Source organism: Macaca nemestrina, chromosome 1 (assembly GCF_043159975.1).
Source record: "Macaca nemestrina isolate mMacNem1 chromosome 1, mMacNem.hap1, whole genome shotgun sequence".
Classification (NCBI taxonomy): Eukaryota; Metazoa; Chordata; class Mammalia; order Primates; family Cercopithecidae; genus Macaca; species Macaca nemestrina.
In genome coordinates, this window is record NC_092125.1 from 54,155,496 (window position 1) to 54,171,439 (window position 15,944).

Below are 15,944 nucleotides of genomic sequence, written 5' to 3' on the forward strand. Positions count from 1 at the left end.
TGAGGCCAGAGAATGGCGTGAACCTGGGAGGCAGAGGTTGCAGTGAGACAAGATCGTGCCACTGCACTCCAGCCTGGGCAACAGAGCAAGACTCCATCTCAAAAAACCAAACAAATAAACAAAAAAGATTGCAAGGGCCCTCAGCAACTAGCATTATGGATGTCTATAAACATGATAAAAGCTGTTGAGGTTTTGGTTGGTGAAGCCCGCTGGTGTCCTCCTGTTCTTTTTTTTTCTAATGGGGGAGGGAATCTCCCTTGGTATCAGGTCCAGGTCATGTATATGCTCTTTGTGATAGTCATTCATGTTTGATGCATGATGCCTGTGGTGTGGCCATGGAGCTGGAGTGCAGAACTCAAGTACACACCAAGCTACAGCACCCCTGGAGTCTGGATGGAGGCTAGCTTGTTGTAGGGGTGGCTCCAATTACCAAGGTGCAGGTGACCACAAAGTGCTATGTAATTGGGATCCTTGCTTTCTCACTGCTATCCTTTAAATGAATCATTCAGGTATTTGCCTTTTAACTTAAAGTGACCCACATCCTATTTCCTTATTTATACTGCTAGTTGCCACATGAATTTCTCTGTCTCTGTCAAACTCTTCATTCCTGCCACACAAGATCCAAGGATAGATGATTTCTTTCTTGAACTCATCACACTTTCTTTGTCTAGGATCTGTAAGTAAAAATCTTTGAATTTATTTTCTATTGTGGTACTTACAGAATTTGCACCTTCCGTCTGAAGAATTAGGGGTTTCCCCAGACCCCACTTTCCCTGGGATGCCAGGGAGAACATGAGATCAATTTCCCATCTACAGCACAGAGCAATGGTCAGCCAGTCATAACAGGTCAGGAACCAGACACAAGGAAATCTTCCAGTATAAACAAGTTTCACATGTGAGAGAACCCTGTCTGTGGGTGGGACAACCAGCCATTAGGCTGTCTGCCAGGTAAAAGTAGTATCATGTGAAAGTCACACTATAAAACACCCATATCCAGCTTCCCTTTATTTCCCATTAAAACAGCATTATTGGCTTCTTTAGTACCGAAAGCCCAATGTAGCTGGGACTTAAAAAACACTGATTTCTGTGTGGCACAGCAGTAGCTTCTTCTTGGGGGAGGGATACCAGGAGCAACTCCCTCTCCAAGGAGGTTTGTTTCAATGATGGCTGTTGGTTAGCTCAGTGGCAAAAGCTGCCAGTAACCTCTGCAGAGCAGGCTGCTGGGGTCCCTGCCAATGAACACTAATAGCACCTTTTCTGTGAAGGCTATGGGGAATCTGCAGATGCCATATGGGCTGTTGTAATCCTGAGTGGCAAAGTCTGCCAGGGTGCTCTGCAGAGAAGGCCACTGGGAACCATGTTGGCACTCACCATGTGGCTAGTACCGATATCCATGCCATTTTGTTGTTGTTCAAGCTCCCAGCTGCGGCTTAGAGCAATGGTCAGACAGTTGTAATTGATCAGAAATCAGATACAAGGGAGTCTTCTAGGATAAACAAGCTTCACATGTGAGGGACCCTGGCTGTGGGTCGAAAAACTAGCCATTAGGAGGTTGCTCTTCATCTCCAGGAGTCTCAGGTATGCTGATCTCCTCAGTGTTCTTTTGTGTACAGATTTTGTCCATGTTTCCTTGTTCCATGGTGCTGCTGAAGGTTTTTAATTGGAATCTTTTACCCTCTTAGTGTTTCATTCATCGATATCTAATGAATTGTTACTTTGCAGGGGGACGGAATGAAGGCTGCTGTCTTCTACTCCACCATCTTGTCGGTATCACTCCTGGAAAAGGGACATTAAAAAATAAGTTGAAATATATAGAATTGTATAATTCCTTAGCTATAGAGTTGTATGAAAATATACATAGTTTTCCAAAAGTGTTTAGATAAATTCAGTGCAATTATAACTACAAGAGCATGTTAAAAGAATCAAGGAGCATTTCTAGTTTTGAGATTAATTTTACGAAAGCAAATGTATCATTTTGGTACGTCAGCCAGCTTCATAGTAACTAGAGATTTCTTTGGTCACCTAACATGACTTCTGTATTCTTGTAAGTTAAAAAAAAATTATTTTTAAAAATTTCAATAACCTTCTAACTTTAACACTTGCCTCCCTCCAGTCTATTCTCTACTCAATATCTAAAGTAACTTCACAAAAGTAGAAATCAGATTATCATATCCCTCTTCTACTGAAGACACATCAGTGAATTCTAATCACCTACATTTAGAAAAAAATTGAAACTCTTCATCATCTCCTTCCTGCCTATTTGTGTAATAGAAATATGGGGAACTTGTTTAATAGAAATAATGGGTCCATCAGTAAGTTATATGGGGGCTACAACATTTCAGGTAAGTTATATGTTTGCAGGAAAAGAACACACACACACAAACACACGTGTGCACAAGTTCACATACACTCTCTCTGTAAGCTATAGTAAGTTCTCAATTTAGTTAGCAAGGATGTATAATCCCAGCAGTGGAAAGCTGGCCACACAAATCAGGAGCAGATAGATACTATCTGAATACATCTCTTGTTCACAGAGACCTTGAAGGGGGAAGGTTAACGATGGATCAGTAACTGGGACTCATTTGTGTCCTGGAATATTGTACATAAGATAGCAATATATAGGAATATTGTCCGTAAGATAGCTATTGCCTTCTATTTGGAAAGGAAATGGACTAGTTTTAAATCACAATATGAATTTGTTTCTCCCTTCACCACAGTTTTAGTTAAATGCCTTGTTGTTCAATAATTCTTTGGTTTGGTTTTCCAAAATAAATTGTAAATAATCAAAAGTTTTAATACTGAAAAAACCATCCCCACATTAAAACACTTATTCAATTATTTGAATCTCTTCTCAAAATTGTCTTTACTCATTTTATCCACAAAGATGGGATACAATGAAGTGCTTACATGTACTATGTTGTTTCTTCAATGCCTAGAGCCTGTGCTTTCCACCACTGAAATTGATAGAGCTCTTTCAGCAACTCCCAAAGATAGAAACTATTCAAACATTCCTTGGGAGAAGCAATGGTACACATGAAAGTAGCACAGGCTAGTTCTACATCTATCTAATATATAACCAACATTATAACTAACTTAATATTCATTAAACAGAAGGAATGCCTCACTTTGCTATTGTCCGTCATGAAGCATACCAGAGAATCCACACTATCCTCTCTACCATGGGAAGAAGATACAGAGTAGACAAAAATCCTGGTTTCAGCTTCACCAGAATGAAAGCTAGTGCAAGCTCACTATCAAGATTTACCACAAGTGAATATGACTCAAGTGGAAGAAATTTTCCATCAAAATGTCAGTTATGGCTTTATGATGCTTACATATTCAGGAGAAACTCACTCATAAATACATTTTTTTTTTTTTTGAGACAGAGTTTTGCTCTTGTTACCCAGACTGGAGTGCAGTGTCACAACCTCGGCTCACTGCAACCTCCGCCTCCGGGTTCAAGTGATTCCCCTGTTTCACTCAGCCTCCGGAGTAACTGGGATTATAGGCGACCACCACCACACCCAGCTAATTTTTTGTATTTTTAGTAGAGATGGGGTTTCACCATGTTGGCCAGGCTGGTCTCGAATCCTGACCTCAGGTGATCCACCCGCCTCGGTCTCCCAAAGTGCTGGGATTATAGGCATGAGCCACCGCGCCCAGCCATACATTATTTTTAATAGAGACTATTTGAAATAATCTGTCTTACAGAAAAAAATAGTTTTATAATATATATCCTCAAAGTCACTACTTCGTTTTTTAGTACCTACCCAATATATTTAAAATGTCTTAGTTTCACTTCTTTTTTGAATCTTTCTTACCAGATATTCCAGTGCAAAGTTGAGTGTAGATCATCCTTAGGCATATAATCTTGACTTCCCTTAGGAGAGAATGAGAAATACCACATTTGTTGGAAGTAAGTCTTCAAGAAAGGTTATTGACTTTGCGTTAACCACAATCCCTATTTTCTGTTTAAATCCCTATATTTAGAATTCTCAGGCTATCTGGAGCTGTAGTTGTTCTAGAAATTCTCACATACATGGCACATATCTACCTCTTTCCTAAGTTTGCCCTGGCTGAAGAATCACACTCAATAGATTCCTGAAGATAAACTTCTGGTAATTTATTCCATTGTTGGTATACTTAGGATAATAGCAAGGATCGCTATTTCTTCAGTAATATAAACCTATTAGATTTCCTTCCTTTGGCACTTCCACTTTCCAATCCTTGAATAACTATTTCAGTTACAGCATATGCTTTCCTTTCCATGTTGCCTTTACCTGTCTCCTTGGTATGTTTCCTCTAATGTTTCATTTTGTCTCAAAAAGATTGAAAAAAAAAATCCTAACTACTTTAATGCAATACCTCTGGACAAGGTAAAATAAAGAAATAAATCATCCTGCATTTCTATAGGGTCAAAACTAGTTTTTACACAGGTTATGAATTTCTACTGTTCTACTTATTAACTGCAAGATTACTATGTGTATTTTATAAATTTCATATATTCTTTTTCTAAATTTTCATTAACATATTTCTGCCAATATATTCTATTTAGAAGATGTTTAGCCCTTTCACTATAATTTTCTCATAGCTTTTAATAAAATCTGATGGCTAGGGTATACCAAGAAGCCTTGCATTTTAAACAATTCCTTTGTGCTTTTTTCCCCAACCCAGAAGATGACATATTTATATATAATAAAGGGCCTTATTGTTTTTCATCTATTATTGATTGCATTACCTGGAAGGTGAATAGGCCTTGATCTGTACCTATGACATCTACAGCTTTGGCTGAGCTTATCAACTAAACAAATGAGAACCAATTTAAAAGCACATGGTAGGGACAGTGTGAAAGAGTTGGTTGAAAACCTATAGGAATCTCCAAGTTAATTTTTTCAGGGTTTGCCCTTTATTACTGCATGAAGTCCAAAACATGATGAAGAACAGAGTTGAGGTCTGCCTACTAATGCAAATACTTGAATTTAATAACAATGAAAAATACCAGTAATTCAAAAGCTGAAAACACAAAGTGTTAATCATTTATAATCTTTTATGGATTCTCATCTAACGATTAAAAACTCTATTCTTCTGCATAATACTAACACTTTTATCCTCAAGTAATAGACTCCTTCCATGTACTGGTTCAAATTCCTAAGACGTTTCCTACATGACACTGTTAAATTGTGAGATATTTAGTATATAAGTACGAGAACCTTGAATCTGAAGCGTGTCTCTCAGTTCACAGTTTTTCCTGATGCCTGTTGTCAAGCTCAGCTAAGCTGCCTGCCTCCAGCTCCAGTATTAGAACCATCCTTGTGTCATGTGCCAAAAAGAGGGAACAGAGAGAAGATAGAACAATCATCAAATTCTCACTCTCATATTTCTACAAACATGGAAATGCAAAATCTAAGAGGGAGAGTAAGTTAGTCAGGGATTACTGCTATGATTCAGTTTCCAGATTCCACTACTTGATCAGAGGAAAAGAATGGACTGCAAGATGAGCTTAAATCATGTTATTGTTTCACAATCACAAAAATAAGTAAGTAAAAAGACAGAGGTACATATCTGCTAGATAGATTTTGTTGTTGCCGTTGTTTGAGATGGAGTCTTGCTCTGTTGCCCAGGCTAGGGTGCAGTGGTGCTATCTTGGCTCATTGCAAACTCCACCTCTCGGGTTCAAATGCTTCTCCTGCCTCAGCCTCCAATAGCTGGGATTACAGGCACCTGCCATCGCACCCAGCTAATTTTTGTATTTTTCTGTAGAGATGGAGTTTCAACATTTTTGTCAAGCTGGTCTCAAACTCCTGACCTCGTGATCTTCCCACCTTGGTCCCCCAAAGTTTTTGGATTACAGGCATGAGCCACCATGCCTGGCCATGCCAGATGTTTTAAACTACTATCACTAGCGAAACTAGACAAAACAGAGTCTTGGACTTTGGCATAATACATTAGATTTTCTATCACTTGGAAAGAAATAGAAAGGTAGAATGGAAAAAGTAGGTTTTTCCCATGTAAACTGGTATTATATCCTCATTTAAAGAAATACAATGGTGTATTGGCATTTTGTTTTCTATTGATATGAATGATATTAGTATGTTCTGTGCCATGAACTATATATTGCCTTCGGTCCTTAATTCATTGCATTCTTGTTTTAAATCAAGAAGACTAATGAACTAATGTCATCCAAAAAAAAGTTTGCTGGTGAAACATTTATTTTCCAGCATCATTTGTTTCAACAATATGAAAGTTAAGTTATATTATTATTTTCAGACACAAACTTCACCTTATTTTACCTGAAATATCAAAGAAATAAGAGAAGCAGAAAAAGAAGAAAAAAATTCTTACTAAGTAGGAAAGATCAGTGTCTTGGAGCCATGTATACTTTCTCTAATGTAACATATCAATTTTTTTTATTTTATTATACTTTAAGTTCTAGGGTACATGTGCATAATGTGCAGGTTTGTTACATATGTATACATGTGCCATGTTGGTGTGCTGCACCCGTTAACTCATAATTTATATTAGGTATATCTCCTAATGCTATCCCTCCCTCAGCCCCCCAACCAACAATAGGCCCGGGTATGTGATGTTCCCCTTCCTGTGTCCAAGTATTCACATTGTTCAATTCCCACCTATAAGTGAGAACATGTGGTGTTTGGTTTTCTGTCCTTGCAATAGTTTGCTCAAAATGATGGTTTCCAGCTTCATCCATGTCCCTACAAAGGACATGAACTCATCCTTTTTTATGGCTAGATAGTATTCCATGGTGTATGTGTGCCACGTTTTCTTAATCCAGTCTATCATTGACATTTGGGTTGGTTCCAAGTCTTTGCTATTGTGAATAGTGCCACATAAACATACATGTGCATGTGTCTTTGTAGCAGTATGATTTATAATCCTTTGCATATATACCCAGTAATGGGATGGCTGGGTCAAATGGTATTCCTAGTTCTAGATCCTTGAGGCATCACCATGCTGTCTTCCACAATGGTTGAACTAGTTTACGGTCCCACCAACAGTGTAAAGGTGTTCCTATTTCTTCACATCCTCTCCAGCACCTGTTGTTTCCTGACTTTTTGATGATTACCATTGTAACTGGTGTGAGATGGTATCTCATTGTGGTTTTGATTTGCATTTCTCTGATGACCAGTGATGATGAGCATTTTTTCTTGTGTCTGCTGGCTTCATAAATGTCTTCTTTTGAGAAGTATCTGTTCATATCTTTTGCCCACTTTTTGATGGGGTCGTTTGATTTTTTTCTTATAAATTTGTTTAACTTCTTTGTAGATTCTGGATATTGGCCCTTTGTCAGATGGGTAGATTGTAAAAGTTTTCTCCCATTCTGTAGGTTGCCTATTCACTCTGATGGTAGTTTCTTTTGCTGTGCAGGAGCTCTTTAGTTTAATTAGATCCCATTTGTCAATTTTGGCTTTTGTTGCAATTGCTTTTGGTGTTTTAGTCATGAAGTCCTTGCCCATGCCTGTGTCCTGAATGGTATTGCCTAGGTTTTGTTCTAGGGTTTTTATGGTTTTAGGCCTAACATTTAAGTCTTTAATCCATCTTGAATTAATTTTCGTATAAGGTGTAAGGAAGGGATCCAGTTTCAGCTTTCTACGTATGGCTTGTCAGTTTTCCCAGCACCATTTATTAAATAGAGAATCCTTTCCCCATTGCTTATTTTTGTCAGGTTTGTCAAAGATCAGATGATTGTAGAGGCGTGGTATTATTTCTGAGGGCTCTGTTCTATTCCATTAGTCTGTATCTCTGTTTTGGTACCAGTACCATATTGTTTTGCTTACTGTAGCCTTGTAGTGTAGTTTGAAGCCAGGTAGCGTGATGCCTCCAGCTTTGTTCTTTTGGCTTAGGATTGAAGTTGCAATGCGAGCTCTTTTTTTGGATCCTTATGAACTTTAAAGCAGTTTTTTCCAATTCTGTGAAGAAAGTAATTGGTAGCTTGATGGGGATGGCATTGAATCTATAAATTACCTGGGGCAGTATGGCCATTTTCATGATATTGATTTTTCTTATCCATGAGCATGGACTGTTCTTCCATTTGTTTGTGTCCTCTTTTATTTCGTTGAGCAGTGGTTTGTAGTTCTCCTTCAAGAGGTCCCTTGTAAGTTGGATTCCTAGGTGTTGTATTCTCTTTGAAGCCATTGTGAATGGGAGTTCACTCATGATTTGGCTCTCTGTTATTGGTGTAGAGAAATACTTGTGATTTTTGCACATTGATTTTGAATCCTAAGACTGCTGAAGTTGCTTATCAGCTTAAGGAGAATTTGGGCTGAGACGATAGGGTTTTCTAAATATGCAATCATGTCATCTATAAACAGGAACAATTTGAGTTCCTCTTTTCCTAATTGAATACCTTTTATTTCATTCTCCTGCTTGATAACCCTGGCCAGAACTTCCAATACTATGTTGAATAGGAGTGGTGAGAGAGGGCATCCTTGTCTCGTGCCAGTTTTCAAAGTGGATGCTTCCAGTTTTTGCCCATTCAGTATGATATTGGCTGTGGTTTTATCATAAATAGCTCTTATTATTTTGAGATACATCCCATTAACACCTAGCTTATTGAGAAGTTTTAGCATGAAGGACTGTTGAATTTTGTTGAAGGCCTTTTCTGCATCTATGGAGATAATCATGTGGTTTTTGTCTTTCAACTTTGGTGAATCTGACAATTATGTGTGTTGGAGCTACTCTTCTCAAGGAGTATCTTTGTGGTGTTCTCTGTATTTCCTGAATTTGAATGTTGGCTTCCTTTTCTAGGTTGGGGAATTTCTCCTGGATGATATCCTGGAAAGCGTTTTCCAACTTGGTTCCATTCTCCTGGGCACTTTCAGGTACACCAATCAGACATATATTTGGTCTTTTCACATAATCCCCCTGTTTCTTGGAGGCTTTGTTTATTTCTTTTTACTCTTTTTTCTCTAAACTTCTTGCTTCACTTCATTCATTTCCTCTTCAATCACTGATACTCTTTCTTTCACTTGATCGAATTAGCTACTGAAGCTTGTGCATGGGTCACATAGTTGTTGTACCATAATTTTCAGCTCCATCAGGTCATTTAACGTCTTTTCTACACTGTTTACTCTAGATAGCCATTCACCTAATCTTTTTTCAAGGTTTTCAGCTTCTTTGTGATGGGTTCCAACATCGTCCTTTAGCTCAGAGAAGTTTGTTATTACTGAGCATCTGAAGCCTTCTTCTCTCAACTTGTCAAAGTCATTCTCCATCCAGCTTTGTTCCATTACTGGTGAGGAGCTGCATTCCTTTAGAGAAGAAGAGGCACTCTGATTTTTAGAATTGTTAGCTTTTCTGCTCTGGTTTCTCCCCATCTTTGTGGTATTTATCTACCTTTGGTCTTTGATGATGGTGACATACAGATGGGGCTGTGGTGTGGATGTCCTTTCTGCTTGTTAGCTTTCCTTCTAACAGTCAGGACCCTCAGCTGCAGGTCTGTTGGTGTTTGCTGGAGGTCCACTTCAGACCCTGTTTGCCTGGGTATCACCAGCAGAAGGTGCAGGACAGCAATTATTGCAGAACAGCAAATGTTGCTGCCTGATCCTTCCTCTGGAAGCTTCCTCTCAGAGGGGCACCCAGCTGTATGAGGTGTCAGTTGGCCCCTACTGGGAGGTATCTCACAGTTATGCTACTTGGGGGTCAGGGACCCACTTGAGGAGGCAGTCTGTTCATTCTCAGATCTCAAACTCCATGCTGGGAGACCCACTACTCTCTTCAAAGCTGTCAGACAGGGACGTTTAAGTCTGCAGAAGTTTCTGCTGCCTTTTGTTCAGCTATGCCCTGCCCCGAGAGGTGGAGTCTACAGAGGCAGGCAGGACTCCTTGAGCTGCTGTGGGCTCCACCTAGTTCGAGCTTCTGGGCCGCTTTGTTTACCTACTCAAGCCTCAGCAATGGCAGACACCCCTCCCACGGCCTCGCTGCCACCTTGCAGTTCGATCTCAGACTGCTGTGCTAGCAGTGAGTGAGGCTCTGTGGGTGAGAGACTCTCTGAGCCAGGTACGGGATAAAATCTCCTGGTGTGTTGTTTGCTAAGACCATTGGAAAAGCACAGTATTAGGGTGGGAGTGTCCCGATTTTCCAGGTACCTTCTGTCACGGCTTCCCCTTGAGCTTCCCGGGTGAGGCAATGCCCTGCCCTTCTCCATCAACTGCACCCATTGTCTGTCAAGTTCTGGTGAGATGAACCTGGTACCTCAGTTGGAAATGCAGAAATGACCAATCTTCTACATTGCTCACACTGGGAGCTGTAGACTGGAGCTGTTCCTATTCAGCCATCTCAGAACCTCCCCCTGTAATATATCATATTTTTAAACACACTTTAAAAAGTATAAAACAGGATTCTTGCACAAACAATAATTATCTCTTCTCTGCATTTTGTACAAATCTTTCTTAATAGGTACCATCTGCTTAGGAATGAACTATTTACTTTTCATACTTGTGGAGTCAAAACCCAGGACTTGTTTATCTTCAATTATGGTCACAAAATAATTTGATTTTAATTTTCAAAAAAAAATTTACCAAGGAAACTTCAGCCCTTAAGGAAATTAAATAAAGAAATATCACAGTACATACTCCACCAGTGGTTTGTTTAGCATAAAAAAATATCTGGCCGGGCGCGGTGGCTCAAGCCTGTAATCCCAGCACTTTGGGAGGCCGAGTCGGGCGGATCACGAGGTCAGGAGATCGAGAACATCCTGGCTAACACGGTGAAACCCCGTCTCTACTAAAAATACAAAAAACTAGCCAGGTGAGGTGGCGGGCGCCTGTAGTCCCAGCTACTCGGGAGGCTGAGGCAGGAGAATGGCGTAAACCCGGGGGGCGGAGCTTGCAGTGAGCTGAGATCCGGCCACTGCACTCCAGCCTGGGCGACAGAGCGAGACTCCATCTCAAAAAAAAAAAAAAAAATATCTAATAGTACTAGACTATCTCAGAAAGCCCATGAGAAAAACAAGTATCCTTGGCCATATGAATTTATTATTAAAGAAGAAAACACATGTAAAAAATTACCTGTTTTGGTGTTTTAATCTATCTCCAGCTATATAAAAAGTCAGATGGAACCAGTATCAGAAAAACTTCAAGAACTGAAACTGTAGTACTGGGATATTATATGGTTCATCTATTTACACTGGCTGTTGAGAAAGAATATTCTGCTTAAGGTATAATGAAAGAAAGTAGACAGAATCATGATAGTATTCAACAGATCTTTCAGGATACATATAAAATATGACCCATAAAGTTCTTATGCTTGTGAAACAAGTTACTTTTTATTTCCCTGATATACATTTTGTCATGAAAACAGACTCGATCGTTGCTAGGACTCTGATGCAGACTCTGGTACAATAGCCTTTGGTGAAATCTTACTTTCAGAGCCTTCTCAGTGGCTTTCCTATGAGAAAAGATCCATCTACATGACATTCTGTTAACAAATGGTCCATGCCAATGGATGTCTTTTGTTCTAAAGCTGGATGTGTGCTGTTTGGATTCTTAATCTCAAGAAATCTATGCTTCTTTAAGCATTGGAAACACACATTTAGAGTACAAGGTGAGTTCTAGCTACTGAAGAGGCTGAGGCAGGAGGATTGCTTGAACCCAGGAGTTTAAGGCCAGCCTGGGCAACATAGCGAGATCCTATCTCTTAAACACAGACACATATACACCCAGAGACACACACTTAGAAGATATGTACATAGGTTTATTTCTTCAGATTTTAGGAGTTTCCATACAAATTAGCACCTAGAATATCATCTTTTATGTACAGTTAAATTTTCTCTATATGTTTATATTAATCTTATTGCTTGCCATTGTGTCTTTTCTATTGAAATTGTTACAATTTGGAAACCATTAAAATTAGGTAAATATTTTGGTTCTGACTAGAGAAGTGATTCAATCCAAAAAAAAATTCTCTGCATAATCCTAGCATTTGGGAGGCTGAGGTGGGCAGATCACAAGGTGAGGAGTTTAAAATCAGCCTGGTCAACATAGTGAAACCCCGTCTCTAGTAAAAATACAAAAAAAATTAGCTGGGCATGGTGGCAGGCACCTGTAATCCCAGCTACTTGGGAGGCTTAGGAGGAGAATCCCTTGAACCTGGGAGGTGGCGGTTGCAGTGAGCTGAGATCACGTGACTGCACTCCAGCCTGTGTGACAGTGCGAGACTCCATCTCAAAAAAAAATTATCTGGACTTTTCTGGGCATTTGTGTTGACTATGGAATTTAAAGTGTATGATAATTTGTATGACCCAAATTTGACTTAATTTTACTTTTTATATCAAAAGACACATATACCAATGAAAATTTTTAATTGATTTATTATCTGAAGATATTGGCTGACTAACATTTATTGTATGGGTACAGTTTTTGGGAATTAGTTGGATGAATGTAATGAAAGTGCATCAAGATCAACAAATATTAATTGACCATAGGAAGAGTATTAGTTTCTCTATGGTAATGCAATAATGAATAAGAAACTATTCCAGTGGCTTTATACATGTCCAACGTTTTTTTTTAACTGCTCCCTTCAAGAGATGAAGCTTAATTCCTTTCTCCTTGCATGTGGGTTGGAATTGATGACTCATTTCTATCAAATAGAAAAATGCAGAAGTAATACTATGTGACTTTAAAACTAAGACATAAAACACATATAATTTCTGTCTTGGTCTCTCTTTCTCTCTCTCTCTCTGTCTCCCTCTCTCTCTCTGTTTCTCTGTCTCTTTCTGTTGAATCACTTGCTCTCGGGGAAGCCAGATGCCATGTCATGAGAGGACCACGTGCTGAAGAACTGAGGCCTTCTGGTTACAGCCAATTAAGTGACCTTAGAAGCAGATCTTCCAACCGCAGTCAAACCTTCAGATAATTGCAACCTCAACTAATCTCATGAGGACTATAACCTCATGAGAGACTCAGATAAATTGCTTCTAGATTTCTGACCCTCAGAAACTCTGTATGATAATACATGTTTGGTTTTAAGCCTGTAAGTTTCCAGTGACTTACTACATAGTAATAGGTAATACATTGCTCTTACCTGAAAGATATCTAAAGCCTTGTGGAAGTGGACCAGAGTGAGATGTTTTGAAATATTGCTTTGTGCACTGTGTCACAGAAAAATGGAGACACTGTATAACAGAAATAAAGGATCCATAATCATTCACACAAGGTTTGCCACATTTCAGATAGGTTATAAATTTGCAGGAAGAGACCACACATACATCCACACAAACACGCACGCACATGAATACACACTGTAAGATTACAGTAAATTCTCAGTAAACTGAACACTCAGAACAGGAGCAGCTACATGATAGCCAGGTAATTAATTTTTCTGCTCTATCTATGCTCAAGAAGAAAAAAAAAATCACCAAGGTCTTATGACCATGAATATTTTATTTCTTTTACTTCTTTTTTGTGCATGTGCAAACATTACTATTTAGTATAAATAGCTCTCCATTGACATGTATATGAGACTTGGAATTTAGTGTAATTTAAAACTGAAAGACAAAATTGCTTAGAATACAAAAAGAGTGAGTTTGTGTTATATGCTAAGATGCTAAGACTACACAATTTTTTTTTATTTTTTATTTATTTTTATTTTTTTTTATTATTATTGTACTTTAAGTTGTAGGGTACATGTGCATAACGTGCAGGTTTGTTACATATGTATACTTGTGCCATGTTGGTGTGCTGCACCCATCAACTCATCATTTACGTCAGGTATAACTCCCAATGCAATCCCTCCCCCCTCCCCCCTCCCCATGATAGGCCCCTGTGTGTGATGTTCCCCTTCCTGAGTCCAAGTGATCTCATTGTTCAGTTCCCACCTATGAGTGAGAACATGCGGTGTTTGGTTTTCTGTTCTTGTGATAGTTTGCTAAGAATGATGGTTTCCAGCTGCATCCATGTCCCTACAAAGGACGCAAACTCATCCTTTTTGATGGCTGCATAGTATTCCATGGTGTATATGTGCCACATTTTCTTAATCCAATCTGTCACTGATGGACATTTGGGTTGATTCCAAGTCTTTGCTATTGTGAATAGTGCTGCAATAAACATACATGTGCATGTGTCTTTATAGCAGCATAATTTATAATCCTTTGGGTATATACCCAGTAATGGGATGGCTGGGTCATATGGTACATCTAGTTCTAGATCCTTGAGGAATCGCCATACTGTTTTCCATAATGGTTGAAGTAGTTTACAATCCCACCAACAGTGTAAAAGTGTTCCTATTTCTCCACATCCTCTCCAGCACCTGTTGTTTCCTGACTTTTTAATGATCGCCATTCTAACTGGTGTGAGATGGTATCTCATTGTGGTTTTGATTTGCATTTCTCTGATGGCCAGTGATGATGAGCATTTTTTCATGTGTCTGTTGGCTGTATGAATGTCTTCTTTTGAGAAATGTCTGTTCATATCCTTTGCCCACTTTTTGATGGGGTTGTTTGTTTTTTTCTTGTAAATTTGTTTGAGTTCTTTGTAGGTTCTGGATATTAGCCCTTTGTCAGATGGACTACACAATTTTTTAAATAAAATTTGCTATTGGGGGAAGAATCACTTGTGATATTTGTACTAAACTCAGAATTAGAAATTCCCATATATAAGAAGATTAAATCATCTTCATGCAGCAAATTACAACAATGTTAGTTAGGGACATCTGGGCACTGATTCTGCTCCTCCAGAAAAGGATGTACCTTGTCATTGCTGAATTTGAGTCAGATCTAGAAGAAATCATTGTGAAAGATAAAAGAAAAGAAAGACACCAGGGAAGAAAGAAGGAAGGAAGGAAGGAAGGAAGGAAGGAAGGAAGGAAGGAAGGAAGGAAGGAAGGAAGGAAAGAAGGAAAGAAAGAAAGAAAGAAAGAAAGAAAGAAAGAAAGAAAGAAAGAAAGAAAGAAAGAAAGAAAGAAAGGAAGGAAGGAAGGAAGGAAGGAAGGAAGGAAGGAAGGAAGGAAGGAAGGAAGGAAGGAAGGAAGGAAGGAAGGAAGGAAGGAAGGAAGGAATAGAAAGAAAGAAAGAGAAAGAAAGAAAAAGAAAAGACAAAAAGAAGAAGGAAGGAGAGAAGGAGAGAAAGAAAGAAGAAAGAAAAGAAAGAAAGGAGAAAGAAGCAAAGAAAAGAAAAGAAAGAAAAGAGAGAGAGACAGAAAGCTTAAATGAGAGCTGACTATTTATATAAAATGTTTAGAATTTTGATGAAGCATCCTCATAAACTGGAACTCCAGACCTGCTAATATAATCACGTGATTGGACAGTGTTGCCAGCATCTGCCTACCCCTTTCAAGGTTTCTGTGGTACTGAGATAGATGCAACTGTTCCTGCTTATTGTAGCCAGTTTATCATTGCTAAAATTACATACCCTTGGTTAATTAAATTGGGAGCACACTATAACCATACTGTGTATGTGTGTATTTGTGTATGTGAATGTGAACGTAGTCTTTTTCTGTAAATATCATAGATGTTCCTGACTCACGGACATATTTTTCAATCACAGTAAAACTCATTTTGGATCCAATATTTCAATAGTTCTGATGATTAAATATGAAAATAATGGAATTTTACCATATCCTTCATACCTAATAATGAAAAATAGCAAGTGCTTTATAAACATTTGCTATCGCTTCTCTACAAACACTTAAATTGAAGAAAAATAAATATATGAAAATAATATATGAATATTCTTCTCTAGATTTTACTAGAAAATTTAGAGCATTTCATTTTTAATGTAACATAGAACAGATAATCTACAAATATGGCGTATGATGTATTGCTAGACAAGTATAGTTTCTTTCCTTTAAAAAATGTTTTTAGTTCTGGAATTAACCCCTAAGAATGCTCTCTAAGGTATAATGCTTCATATATTTCACTTTACAACCTCACGCTATACTTACAAACATTAAAACATATGTAACTCTTTTAATTGGCTATGTATATATTT